The sequence below is a fragment of the Halichoerus grypus genome, chromosome 11 (genome assembly GCF_964656455.1).
Source record: "Halichoerus grypus chromosome 11, mHalGry1.hap1.1, whole genome shotgun sequence".
In the NCBI taxonomy this organism is placed as follows: Eukaryota; Metazoa; Chordata; class Mammalia; order Carnivora; family Phocidae; genus Halichoerus; species Halichoerus grypus.
Window position 1 is genome coordinate 86,370,010 of NC_135722.1, and position 14,501 is coordinate 86,384,510.

Genomic DNA, 14,501 nt, shown 5'->3' on the forward strand with positions numbered 1-14,501 from the left:
GGCTCAGAATGTGCTTTACTGGATATGTGAGCCCCAGCAGGAGTAAGACACTTTATCATGGTCATTTGCTTAGAAGCGGGTGGCTTTATTTGGGGGAGGGAGAAACAAAGAGAGTGAATGCTTTTTTTCCTTTACTCCATGCTGCTCCACAGGCAATGTGGGCAGACCTCTAAAGAAACTGAAAAGCCAACTCCTGCCCACTCCAGCCAGCTACCAAGGCCCAGGACTAACCTGTCCTAAGCCTTCAAGAGAGTAGCTTCTAGTATACCACAGCAGGAGCACTAGACGTGGAGTCTCACCACACAACTCTTTGAGCCATTCCTGTGCTTGTCTCCTCTTCTTTAAAGTAGGGACCACATTCCTCATTGGCTTGTGGTGAGGATAGAGGTAATAATAAATAGCTTTTCAGAGCTTTGAAAAGGTTTTCACAAACAGGATTCACTGATGAAAATTAAAATAAAAACACTGTGCCCACTTCCCCAGCCAACTTGACCCATACACCCCACTGCTTGTGTATCTTCCTAAGCCTGGGAAGGGGAAGCCAGCATGGAATTTCTCTCCTCTTATTTCATAAATGGACCCAGAGGTGGTGAGTGTTGGGGCCAATTGCACATGAATACCCTGTGCTCCCCTGATACCATCTCAGGTCCCCAGTGAGGTCAACACACTGCCCAACTTTGGAGTCAGAAGGATGGCAGCTACCAGCTAGCTGGGGAGGGGAGGACCCACCTTTCAGCTCCATCAGCCTCTCCAACAGCAAGGGGAGACCAGGGTGGTGACAGGTACTAAGGCCAGAGTGAGTGCCAAAACAAGAATGCTTGGCAGTTCTGCCCAACCCACCCTGCCTGTGCCTGTTTTCCTGGAGTGGTCAGGGCATGAGGGCATGAGGGCCTGTGTCTCATGTCAGTACAGATAGGTAACTTCCACAACCCTCCTGGTGCAGTCCCCACTTCCCTCTGTACCCCACCCAAGTTCCCCAGCCTGGGAGCCACTCTTCTGGGAGGAGTCAAGTTGCCCAAGAGAAGAAGCAATGCAGTCCAGAAATCTGGAGCCATGATGGTGCCATTACAGATGCTGCTATAATAGATAGGCTTCCAGGCCATGTCCCTTCATTTCCTTTGTCCTCTACTTTCCTTTAACTCTTCACAATTTTCTCCCTGTCCAAACTCACTGCCGCTCCCTTTGATACACTCAGTATCTCAGTGTCTCTTCATGTCTTTGTGTTTTTCTCTCTTTCTCCCTGCCCTCTCCCCACCTCCCTCTGCCCCACCTCTTTCTCTCTTTCTCTCCCTCTCCTCCCACCTTCACTCCCTCTCTTTCTCCCCATTGTGCAACCTCTCCTACCCCCCACCTTCCTCACTCCCCCACCTCCCTTATTCCCCATCCCCCCCCCTACATCATTTCAGATTTTCTGAGCATTGGGAATAACTGCATGCTAGAGCTAAGGCAGGGCCTCATAAACCCTCATATGGGGAAATTCAACTTCCTGCTGGGGGGTTGCCATTTATTAAAAGGGCAGTTGGGGTGAATGTGTCTCATTCATCAGTCCAGGGGACTCAGAGCACATGTCCAGCTGACTGCAGGCTTCTGAGCATCCCCTGCTCAGTAGCTTTCTACCTGCTCTGCCTCCTACTCTTTCTTCTGCACAGAGAAATGCTATAAATCTTTTCTTTCTTATTTTGCAATACTCATCACATCCTTTACCTCCGAACCCTACTCACAATTCTTTAACTCCTATTCTGGGGCTTAGTAACTCAGGGAGACCTGCCCAAGGAGAGAAAGCTCTGTGCCAGACTGGAGTGACTTACCCTAATAGGATGTGTTCAACCAGATGGCAGAAAACAAGTCATCAAAGAGAACCAAGCATCAGATGGAAAGAGAAGTAGGGAGCAGGGGAGAGTTGGCCTAGGTGAACTTTTAACCTTTAAGACCCTTCTGAGTTTATACATTAAAAAGTTGCAAGGCCCTCAGCTTGGTGTTGCTACCAACTTTGAGAGAGCTGAAGTTCAGATCCCCATGGTCCCTAGAGAAACAGCCACATCTAAAAATTTTCCTCCCTGTCCCCTTTCTCCCAAACACCACTACTTTTTCTGGCTAATCAGGTTCTCTTTATTTCTATGAAATACCCATGGGGTGTGAGAGAGGACAATGCTTTGGGTCTTTTTCTTCATTCTTTGCCTTTCTTCTGTTACAGCACTTTCAGATCTATTATCTCATTCTTCTCAAGAAACTGACTGTGTAATTTGAAGGTGAGAAGTTTCCAACCCTGAAATGAGGACAAATCCCTCAGAGATGGAGCTAGAAAGTTTACTGCCAAGACAAAGAGATCAGCCAGAGATGCTGTGCTGGGCAGTTGGCACAGTGCAAGTGAGGCAGGGATTATGGAATAAAGAAGACAGTTTAGAGCAAATTGCAGGAGCAGGGTAGTCGGGGAGGTTCTGCTTGGGTCGCTGTGTATAGATGGCCTGAGATCCCAAACAAAAACTTCCAAAGGGATCCCTTGCCTTTTGTTAAGTGGAAAATAAATCTCTCACCACCCCTCCTCTTGTGACCCCCTGCCCTGCAAAGCAGAGCCTCCTGAAGCTGCATTTATTGTCAGGAAGAGGAAGGGAGCATCTCACAGGGAGTGACGCCCTTCCTTTCCATTGCCACCAGTGCTTCCTCAACACGGACCAGAGTCATGGGGGTGTTTACTCTTGGCAAGTTCAATAACCAATCCTCTGCAAGCTGTACTTCCTTGTGGTGACACAATGTTAGGCTGAAGCAAAACATCCCAACACCATTTACTCTTCTTGTAGTGGTCTATAGTCAAATTCCTTTGCATTAGCAGTTTCTGTTGATTTCATCGGGATCTTAAGGACCTCTGGGACAGTAAAGATGTCTCTGTTTTGATGGAAAAGGCGACAGAGGCAGGATTCAAACAAAAGGCAGTATTGATAAGGATAGAAGCACTGGCTTTGGAGTCAGAGAGGCCCAAGTTCAAGTCTCTTTTACTTTGCTATGAGATCGGGGGCATATTTCTTTTACATCCAGAAGGGATTATGATAAGGGCAATAGTAACAACAGCCTATAGCATGGTGATGATGATTCCATGAGATACTACATTTGAAGCACTTAACACAACACTTGACAGAGTCGGTGGTCAACAAATGAGAACTTGAAAAACAATAAAGTAGTACCGTAGCAGAAAGAGAGCCGTTGTCTGTTTTGTTACTGGGGTCAGTGGCTGGGTGGACTTCTAGAGCTTTTGAGAGCTTCCCCTTGGAGTCCTAAGATACAAAAGAAACGGGTAGAATTTCAACAAGGAATCCATTCTTCTCAGGGCATGTAAGACACAGACCATCTCTTTACCTACAATCTTAGACTATTCATAAAGACTTAAAAAGTTGTCAAAAGTAGCCTCACAAGTGTTTACAAAAATTAGCCTTCTAGTCCCAGGACATTTTAAATTTTTTTTTACTTCAAAAATCTTTGAAAGCAAATTGACCTTCAAACAATAAAATGGAAACATGTTTTGCAACAAAGATGGTAAAAGTTAATACCTGTGGTTCAAAGAGATTATTGTTTGGAAATATTTATTCTCTCCTCTCTCCATCTCCACAAGCAGAGTATGCATCATTGCCCCTGGGCTTTGGGCATGGCTGTGTGACTTGTTTTGACCAATGGAATGTTAGCAAGTTCAATAACCCAAAAGGTTAAGAAAACTTATGCAGTTGAACTTGTTCTCCTGTGCTTCTGCCATCATCTTGAATAGAACACGCCAAGCTAGCCTGCTGATTCCATGAGAGGGATGAGAGACCCATGGAGCAGAGCTGCCCCAACTGGGTCCAGCCTATACCAGCTAACCTAGAGAGGCATGAGCTAAACAAATGTTTATTGTTGTATGAGATTTCTGTGATTTTTCTTATGCATTATTACTGAAGAAATAATTCAATGACATAGAAATTGACATGACTGGCATGAAAATGGGGTTCTGTTATAAAAAAAAAAAGCTAAAATACATGGCATTGAAACTGGACAGTAGGTGGAGAACTAGAAAAATGACAACTTGTATTATACAGTGGTGAAATGTACATCCAGCCATAGCTTGGAAGATAGCAAGTGTACCTAATGAACTTGTGAACTTGGGCAGAATGTTGAAAACATGAGTTGATTTCTTGTGCTATATATGATAAGATCCTATAAAAAAGAGACAAACTTAGAAAAGAACTGATCAATTTGCACTCAGAATTTAGAAGTAATATAGATAACACAATTTCTTATCTCAAGTCTCTCTATCCATTGAAAATTTTCAAATTAAAACATAGCTGAGACTAAATTAAAGCATAGACCAAATATAGGAAGCTGCCAAAATAGCATGGTGACCTCAAGATAAAGACCACTTCAAGGGTGTAACACCCTCTGTTAGGACCTCTAGAAGAATTAAGATAGCGCTAGTAGAGCCCCTGACCTGAATGAAAGAGATTCGAGGGAGACCCAGGGGTCTTAAAGACATGGTCCCATGGAAACCATGGAAATACATCCCCAGTGTGTCCCAGTGCAGGAGCATAATTGAAAAGCCCAGCTCCTGTGCTCTGAATGCCATCCTTACTTCCACTCTGAGGCCACACTTCTGATGGGCTGGTCCAACGCAATGATGGAGCACAGTGGGGATTCTAAACAGGCTTGCACCTAGAACACATAACACCTCTAACAAGCTACTTTAGTTGAACTTAACAACCATGCTGAACTCTCTTAGAACTTTACTACAGACTGAGAGGCCTCCACCCAACCTTCCTTCTTTTCCTCTTACCTTCTGTTGGGGACAGAACTGTAGTACAAGCTGGCTACTCTCCCAGCTTCCCCCAGCTCCCTCACCATTTTCTTTCATCTTATCTTGGCATCTGCTTCTCAGAGGACACTCCTAACACAAGAGGCCACAGGAGTGGTCCAAGAAGCAAAGGATAAAGACCCCTACCTCCACCATTCTTGTTGGTAGATGAAGCACAGATAGTCTCTGGCATAAGATAGTAGTTCAAATTGCTAAGGCTTCATCAGTAGTACCCTTGGGAATGTCCCAGTGGAGAGGAATGTTGTGGTATTTTTTAAAATATGGAAAAGGGCACCTGGGTGGCTCAGTCAGTTAAGCATCTGACTCTTAATTTTGGCTCAGGTCATAATCACAGGGTTGTGAGATCGAACCCTGTGTTGAGCTCCGTGCTGAGCATGGAGCCTGCTGAAGAGTCTTTCTCTGCCCCCCCCCCCGCCTCTAAAAAATTAAAAAATAAAAATAAAAATATGGGAAGAACAATGTCTACAAAGACTCAGAGTTGGCTATTACTGCTAAGTCATAGAGATGCCCTGCAGAGGGACAGAGATTGAGGGCCACTAACAATGGCTAAGTGTGAGAGCTAAAGGCCCTCTTGGGCAGTCCCAGTGAGGCCCTCATCTCCTTCAGTGGAACAACAAACACAACTAAGTGGCAATCTCAATGTCTAACTGTTACAGTCACAGAGCTCCAGAAACATTCGAATACTCAGCCAATCTCTTATGCATAAGAAATCACCCTGGTGGGTAAATCTGGGACCTCAAAATATGTTAAGGAACTTCTTAATGAAAATGTTGACCCTTCAGTCTTCCCCTCCTCCTCCCCAGAGCCTCTAAGCTTGCTGAGGTGGCCCACCCTTCCCTATTAAAAACTAGCACTTCAACCCTGATGTTTATAGCAGCAATGTCCACAATACCCAAACTGTGGAAAGAGCCAAGATGTCCATTGACAGATGAATGGATAAAGAAGATGTGGTATATATATACAATGGAATATTATGCAGCCATCAAAAGGAATGAGATCTTGCCATTTGCAATGACGTGGATGGAACTGGAGGGTATTATGCTGAGCGAAATAAGTCAAACAGAGAAAGACATGTATCATATGACCTCACTGATATGAGGAATTCTTAATCTCAGGAAACAAACTGAGGGTTGCTGGAGTGGGGGGTGGGGTGGGAGGGATGGGGTGACTGGGTGATAGACACTGGGGAGGGTATGTGCTCTGGTGAGCACTGTGAATTGTGCAAGACTGTTGAATCTCAGATCTGTACCTCTGAAACAAATAATGCAATATATGTTAAGAAAGAAAAAAAGAAGAAGAAGATAGCAGGAGGGGAAGAATGAAGCGGGGGGAAATCAGAGGGGGAGACGAACCATGAGAGACGATGGACTCTGAAAAACAAACTGAGGGTTCTAGAGGGGAGGGGGGTGGGAGGATGGGTTAGCTTGGTGATCGGTATTAAAGAGGGCACGCTCAACAATCCAATCAAGAAATGGGCAGAAGACATGAACAGACATTTTTCCAAAGAAGACATCCAAATGGCCAACAGACACATGAAAAAGTGTTCAATATCACTCGGCATCAGGGAAATCCAAATCAAAACCTCAATGAGATACCACCTCACACCAGTCAGAATGGCTAAAATTAACAAGTCAGGAAATGACAGATGTTGGCGGGGATGCGGAGAAAGGGGAACCCTCCTACACTGTTGGTGGGAATGCAAGCTGGTGCAGCCACTCTGGAAAACAGTATGGAGGTTCCTCAAAAAGTTGAAAATAGAGCTACCATATGATCCAGCAATTGCACTCCTGGGTATTTACCCCAAAGATACAAAAGTAGCGGCCCGAAAGGCTACGTGCACCCCGATGTTTATAGCAGCAATGTCCACAATAGCCAAACTGTGGAAAGAGCCAAGATGTCCATCAACAGATGAATGGATAAAGAAGATGTGGTATATATACACAATGGAATATTATGCAGCCATCAAAAGGAATGAGATCTTGCCATTTGCAACGACGTGGATGGAACTGGAGGGTATTATGCTGAGCGAAATAAGTCAAACAGAGAAAGACATGTATCATATGACCTCACTGATATGAAGAATTCTTAATCTCAGGAAACAAACTGAGGGTTGCTGGAGTGGGGGGTGGGGTGGGAGGGATGGGGTGACTGGGTGATGGACACTGGGGAGGGTATGTGTTCTGGTAAGCGCTGTGAATTGTGCAAGACTGTTGAATCTCAGATCTGTACCTCTGAAACAAATAATGCAATATATGTTAAGAAAGAAAAAAAGAAGAAGAATGTAGCAGGAGGGGAAGAATGAAAGGGGGGAAATCGGAGGGGGAGAAGAACCATGAGAGACGATGGACTCTGAAAAACAAACTGAGGGTTCTAGAGGGGAGGGGGGTGGGAGGATGGGTTAGCCTGGTGATGGGTATTGAGGAGGGCACGTTCTGCATGGAGCACTGGGTGTTATGCACAAACAATGAATCATGGAACACTATATCTAAAACTAATGATGTAATGTATGGGGATTAACATAACAATAAAAAAAATTAAAAAATAAAAATAAAAAAAAAAATAAAGAGGGCACGCTCTGCATGGAGCACTGGGTGTTGTGCACAAACAATGAATCATGGAACACTACATCTAAAACCAATGATGTAATGTATGGTGATTAACATAACAATAAAAAATTTATAAAAAAAAAAAGACAAGTAAAAAAAAAAACTAGCACTTCAGTGATGGATGATGCTGCAAGGCCCTCTCCCCAGAGGCAATAGGTTTCCCCTTAGAAGCTGACCCCTGCCTCTCCCTGGTTTCTAGGCCAATAACTACAGTTAAATACCAGAACAACCCAACTGGGGACATGCTGTGCCTGATAGGGGAGTAAAGAGACTATACACTGAAAGAATTGCAAAAATTAGCGAGCACATACCAGCAGAAGCCAGAGAAGCACTCTTGGGATTGAATTTGAAGACACTTGATCAAAGTAGTCAGAATGTAAGACTGGGTGAGCAAACATTAATTGATTTCAGGGCACTTTCTCTCATTAATGGACTTAACACCCTAGAAAGGACCCAGGCGATGGGCCAAACAGCTGCTGGGATGGCTCTTAAGACCCTGGAAAGGCAGTAGCCACATAGAGAATTGGAAATGCTTGAGTTACCCTGGAAGACAATAGAGAGAGGTGTGAGAAGCCTGAGGAAAGTGAGTGAACTGCAGTAGACAGAGTAGGTGAGGCCAGAAGACCTTCCATAAGAGGACCCCTCTTCCATCAAGCACTGAGAAGATTGGCAGGAGCCAGGGTTGCCAGATTTAGCAAATGAACTACAGGATTCCCAGTTCAATTAGATGGTAGAAAAGGCAGTCACAAAGCTGGGTTTATTAATATTCATAGGAATAAGAGAGCTCCAAAGAAACAGAGTCAATAAGGGTGCTGCTTAATATCTAGAATCCAAAAAAGGCATATTAAAGGAGCAGGAGGCTAAAAGCAGACCATCAGCTCAAATAAAAAACATGGTCCCTTGTTCAGTTTCCAGACCTCACTGGAACCATTGACAGGACAAAAGACTGGATTCCTAGGAGGAAAGACCCTGCAACACCATGGCAAATACATAACACATGATTCTCCAGAGGGTCCTAACAGCCATTTTTTCAGGTGACTGTGTATCAGGGAAAGGGAAATAACCAGAATGTTCGAGGACAATTGAACATAGGGTCTAAGCTGATATCAATACCCAGAGACCCAAAGCATCATTATGGCTTTCCTGTTAGAACTAAGGTCTCTGCAGTCAGGTAATAAATGCAGTCCCAGCTAAAGTTCAGCTCACAAAGTGCCCACCAGGTGCACAGACTCAACTCACACAATCCCCAAGGATATAATTAGAACTGATACATATGGCAGTTGGAGTAACCCCCACACTAGATCCCTGGCTTATGGCATAAGAGCTGTCTGCCTTCAGCTCGGGTCATGATCTCCAGGTCCTGGGATCGAGCCCCATGTCGGGCTCCCAGCTCAGTGGGGAGTCTGTTTCTCCCTCTCCCTCTGCCTCTCCCCCTGTCTCTCCCCCTGCTTGTTCTCTCTTTCTCTCTCTCTCTCAAATGAATAAATAAAAAAATCTTAAAAAGAGCTATCGTAGTAGGAAAGAGTAATTGGAAACCTTAGAAATTTTTTTAATAAAAAACCAGTCATACTGATCTATGGGTCAGTTTTATTTATTTTTTTAAAGATTTTATTTATATATATGAGAGAGAGAGAGCACAAGCAGGGGGAGGGGAAGGGGAGAGGGAGAGGGGGAAATAGACTCCCCACTGAGTGTGGAGCCTGACAATGCAGGGCTCAATCCAGGACCCTGAGATCATGACCTGAGCCAAAGTCAGACACTTAACTGACTGAGCCACCTAGGCACCCTGGAAACCTCAGAACTTTTACCCCTTAGCCCTCAGCCTAAATATCATATCCTTGGGAGAATGGCAGGATGAGTGTCACCATTAATGACCCACAAGATGCTGGGTCTATAGTACCTAAAATGTCTCCATTTAATTCACTAGTCTGACCCCTGCAGAAACCAACAGACCCTGGAGAATGACTGACTATATACCACCATAAGCTTAAGTGCTTAAGAGCCCCAATTGTAGCTGCTGTGTCCAAAGTAACCTATTGCTAGAGTAGATTAATAAAACCTCAGGGTATGTAATCATTGATTTTACAAATGCATTCTTTTATATTCCAACCAAAAAAGAAAATCAGAAACAGTTTGCATTTGTATGGGGCAGAAGACAACATTCCTTCACAGATTTGCCATGAGGTTATGTTAACTCTACCACCCTCTGTCACAATATCATGTGCTCCAAAGGTGGGTTATAAAATGTGAAGATTTGAATCTTGAATGTGAAGATTCAAGAATCAGCCACTTGAATTAAGTTTTTAGGGTCCAATAGTAAGAGGCATACCAGGATATCTTTCTAAAGTAAAAGACAAATTGCTGCATCTTACATTCCTAGCACCCAGAGTACCTAGTAGGCTTTTTTGGGTTCTGGATATAATACATTCCACACCTAGAAATATTGCCCTTTTCCTTATACAGGGTGACATTGGGGCTGCCAGTTTTGATGAGGTCAAGAGCAAGAAAGGCCTCTGCTGTAGATTGAAGCCATGGTGCTAAAAGCCTTGACACTCGAGCCATATGATCTGGCACACCCTGTGGTGTTGGTACTGTCAGTGTTGGGAAGAGATGCAGCATAATAGATACTATGGGGAGCCCCAGTGGAAAAATTACAATGCAGGCCTTTGGGCTTCTGAAGCAAGGTTATACCATCTGCAGCAGGAATTTATAAATTATTTGAGCCCAATTCTTAGCATATTACTGGGTCCTGGTAGAGATAGAATGCTTCACCATTGGACACCAAGTGACCACACACTTGTCACTGCTCATTATAGGCTGTGCTCCATCAGACCCACCAAGTCATAAACCTGATGTGCCTAGCAACAATCCACCCAAAATGGAAAGGGTATTTCTGGGACTGAACTTGAGCAGGACCAGAGGGCATGAGTACACTGCATGAGCAAGTGATCCATGTCGCCCAATAGTACCAGTACTCCACATCTACCTGCAGCAGTCACTGTATAACTATATGGCTTCCATAAATCCAACTAAAAGAGAGAAAAACCTTTGGTCATTATGACAGGCTGAAAATGGATCCTCAAATACATGTAGATCCTACTCCCTGGAACCTGTGACTTCTACCTTTTTGTCCCCAGCTTTATTGAGGCATAATTGACAAATAAAACTGTAATATATTTAATGTGTACATGTGATGATTTGGTACATGTATAAATTGTAAAATGATTCCCACAATCAAGTTAATGAACACATCTATCACCCCACATGATTTTTTTTTTTCGGTGAAAACACTTAAAATCTATTCTCTTAGCAAATTTCAAGTGTATATAATACAATATTTTTAAAAGATTTATTTATTTGAGAGAGAGAACGCAAGCAGGGGGAAGGGCAGAGGGAGAAGGGGAGAGAGAATCCTCAAGCAGACTCCCCGCTGAGCATGGTGCCTGACTTGGGGCTCAATCCCAGGACCCTGAAATCATGACCTGAGCCAAAATCAAGAGTCAGACACTCAACTGATTGAGCCACCTAAGCACCTCTGTAATATAGTATTATTAACTATAGTCATCATTCTATACATTAGATCCCCAGAACTGACACATAACTGAAAGTCTATGCCCTTTGACCAACTTCTCCCCATTTCCCTCACCTCCCACCCTCTGGCAATCACCATTCTGTGAATGTTATCTTAAATGGCAAAAGACACATTGCAGATATGAAGAAGTTAAGGATCCTGAGATAAGAGGAGTATCTTGGGTTATCAGGTGGGCCCTAAATTCAATCACAACTGTCCTTATTAAAGGGAGGCATATGAAGAAAGCAAATGTGACTACTCAACCAAGATGCTCTGCTGCTGGCTTTAAAGATGGAGGTAGGGGCCAAAGGCCAAGGAATGCAAGGAATGCAGTTTTAAAAGTTGGAAAAGGCCAGGAAACAAATTCTCCCCTGGAGCCTCCAAAAGAAACACATCACTGCCAGGACCTTGATTTTAACCTGGTAAGGCTCATCTCAGACTTCTGACTGCCAGAACAATAAGAGAATCAATTCATGTTGGTTTAAGCCACTAAATTTGTGATAATTTGTTACAACATCAAGAGGAGCTAGTGCAATACACTTCTCAGTTGCCCTTGGATTCCAATGGCCATGTTGTGAGGAAGCCCAGGCCACACAGGGAGGCTACACATAGGGGTTCCAGCAGACAGCCCCGTTAAGCATCAATGGCAGACATGTAAGAAAGTTACATGTCAGGTGATTCCAGCCCCAGGCTTCTAGCTTCCAGATGGGGTTCCAGAAATCATGGAATAGAGACAACTTGCTCTGCTGTGCCCTATCCAAATTTTTGACCCAGAGAAACCAGATTTAACTACAATTGTTGTTTTGAGCCATTTAATATTTAGTTAGCTATTTGTTACATAGCACAATGTAACTAACACATTATTAAATAAGGACATAATCTAAGATCAGACAAAACCTTGGAAATAACCTAAATGCCCAGTCAAAATGGCAGCCATATGAATTCTGATACTCCATATTGTGGAATATTATATAGTCAATAATAACATTTTTGATAAATGGTTCATGATGGGGAAATTCCTATTTTTAGCACATCTTGGAGGAAATAGCTAATACAAACTTTTTAAAAAGTCAACAATATAAAGGAGTCCTTATTTCCCTATCACTTCACTAATGCAATTTCTTCTTTCCCAGTTTAATTGATAAAATGATATTTCATTTTTTACTTTATGTTTTTTATAACTGTGAGGTTAAGACATCAAAATTTATATAAGCTTTGTATATTTCTTCTTTTGTGAGTTGAGTATTCATGACTCATGAGTTGAGTTGGCGCTGACTCTGTTGCAGTGGTCATTGTTTTTCTTACTGATTTACAAGTTTCTCCATGTGCAAGGTATCATTCCTTTGTATGCATATTGCAAAATTTTCCACTTAAAAAATTTTTTTTCTCAGTTTTGTCATTTGCTTTTTCATTTTATTTCTTGTGTTCCTCTTGTCTTTTAATTAAGCCCAAATGCTGTGAGCACCTAGGGTTTGGTATGTGCTATGGAAGGTGCAAAGGAAACAGAATATGCAGTCTTTCCCACTGAAGCATTAGGATGTTATTGGGGGTGCCAGTCGTACATACATGAATCACCAAGAGAGGAAGCCTCTCAGCCAACATGTAACCTATTTATCTAAAAGTAGAATTTCATAATCAAACATATTTAGGAAATATTAGGATAAACAAAGTTCAAAATATTTCTTTACCAAGTACAGCTCAGAACCTTTGGTATGCTGAAGTGTATTGGCTTTTCAGGCAGGCAGAGGCAGGTGTGGGGGAGTGGGGGGAACACCATAATGACCACAAGTATGTGCCACTTGAGGTTGGGATGCACTTCCTGAAGGAAGATGAACTGCCTACTGTGAAATTGTTAAACACACACACACACACACACCTACACAAACACACACACACAAAGATATTATAGGGAAGGGACCGGGGGGAAGGTGGAACAAGCCAGGACTAACACAAATTAATGGGGATCTTCAGAAAACTGATTAGAACATAAAAAGAAAGGGCAGGACTATCCCATTCATCTTGTTCTCACTGCCTGTCTTTCTTCATGCATTCTGCCCAAATTCTCTACAGGAGAAGTGATCTGGGCCTATTTCTCTGGCCCATGTGGTCTGTATCCTGGAATTTGCCAGCCCTTAAACCCTTTGCCATGGGGAGATGCCCAAACAGACAAGGGTTCCTGAGGGAGGAGTCTCTGAGAAAGATTTCCTTGACAGACTTAGCTCTGCGCTCCTTCTCTTCCCTTCCATCCAGGTTCAGTCATTGAGTTCTCTGGCACCAATGCTTCTCAAATATTTGCAGAATGCTCTCCCACGCCCCTCAGTTGGTGCTGAGGTCAAGCCGGCAAGTTCTGCTCATTTAGGTTTTACCCATAAATCATTCTCCCCCTTCCCCTTCAATGCTTCAGTGGTTCTTCCCGCCCATGCCCGTGGAGAATTCTGAAAGCTTGCTGCCTCCCTCTAGTCTCCAGGGAAGAACCTATTCCCACCACTGGCCTCTGAGAAACCCAGGCTGCAAAGCCCTTCTCTTGGAGCTCTGACACCATTTCTCTATATACAAATCAGAGAAGGAGATTGAGTTTCCAGATGCCCTGATGTCACCCTCTTGGCTCCAGAGATGTCCAATCCCAGATATAGGACACAGGAATGGGCCTTATCATTAGGCATAGGGTGGGGAGTCAGGATGCCTGGGTTGCATTGCTGGCTCAGCTTGCAGTTTGCACAAGTCACTGACTCTTTCCTGCTGGGACATGACCTTCCTAACCATACACTGCCCAGCCCTCAGGCTTCCTATAATAAAGTCTAAATGGGCATCCATCCAAGGTGTTCTGTCAACATAAGGCAACATGATGAGGGAGGTGACCTCCAGGATGAACTCAAACATGGCAATTCCCACCACATGGTCATCTCTTTCTTGATAATCACATTTCTTTGAGATTAATTTTCCTCAATGCCAGAAGGAAACAACTCTGAGAGAACAGAATGAATTACATACCAAGTCCAAAATCTGAACTGGTCTCACCCAGAACTAATCCGAATCCACACCTACTCTTTGCCAGAGACTTGCTAAATAGTCCTGCTAGAACTATGCAAAGTAGATATCATACCTATGTTACAGATAAAGAACAAAGTCCAGAGAAATTCAGTAATTTACCCAAAATCATGCACTAAGAAATAGCAGAGCAATGGTTCCAGAGCACTTCTCTACAATCCCTGACCTCAAAGGACATTTACAAAAGTTACACATTTTGTAAGGTAAATAGGAAGTTCTTTGACTTGGAGTTTTTGACCATATTTCCCTAACCTGATTTCTGAACCTCCTTTTACCCCATTTTCTCTCGATGTTATTAGAAGACAGAAACAAAAATAAGTTAAACCATTTTAAAGTCTCCTTTGTGCCTAGAACCATTATGCTTGGCCTAGATGCATGACAGAATACTTCTCTGTATGGCTAGAACCAACCTGCTAGTTGGTCTGTGTGTTCTGACCAATTTGCT

The 14,501-nt window shown here is 43.3% G+C and overlaps 1 long non-coding RNA gene across 3 annotated transcripts in view; it reads right to left on the bottom strand.

Moving 5' to 3' along the window:
- LOC118531981 (uncharacterized) overlaps window positions 1-14,501 on the bottom strand; it is a 33,884-nt gene that overhangs the window by 8,821 nt on the left and 10,562 nt on the right. For all 3 annotated transcript variants that reach the window (XR_013442699.1, XR_004915486.2, XR_013442700.1), the window contains one exon: window positions 3,180-3,269. This is a non-coding gene — a long non-coding RNA (uncharacterized LOC118531981). The remainder of the gene's footprint in view (window positions 1-3,179; window positions 3,270-14,501) is intronic.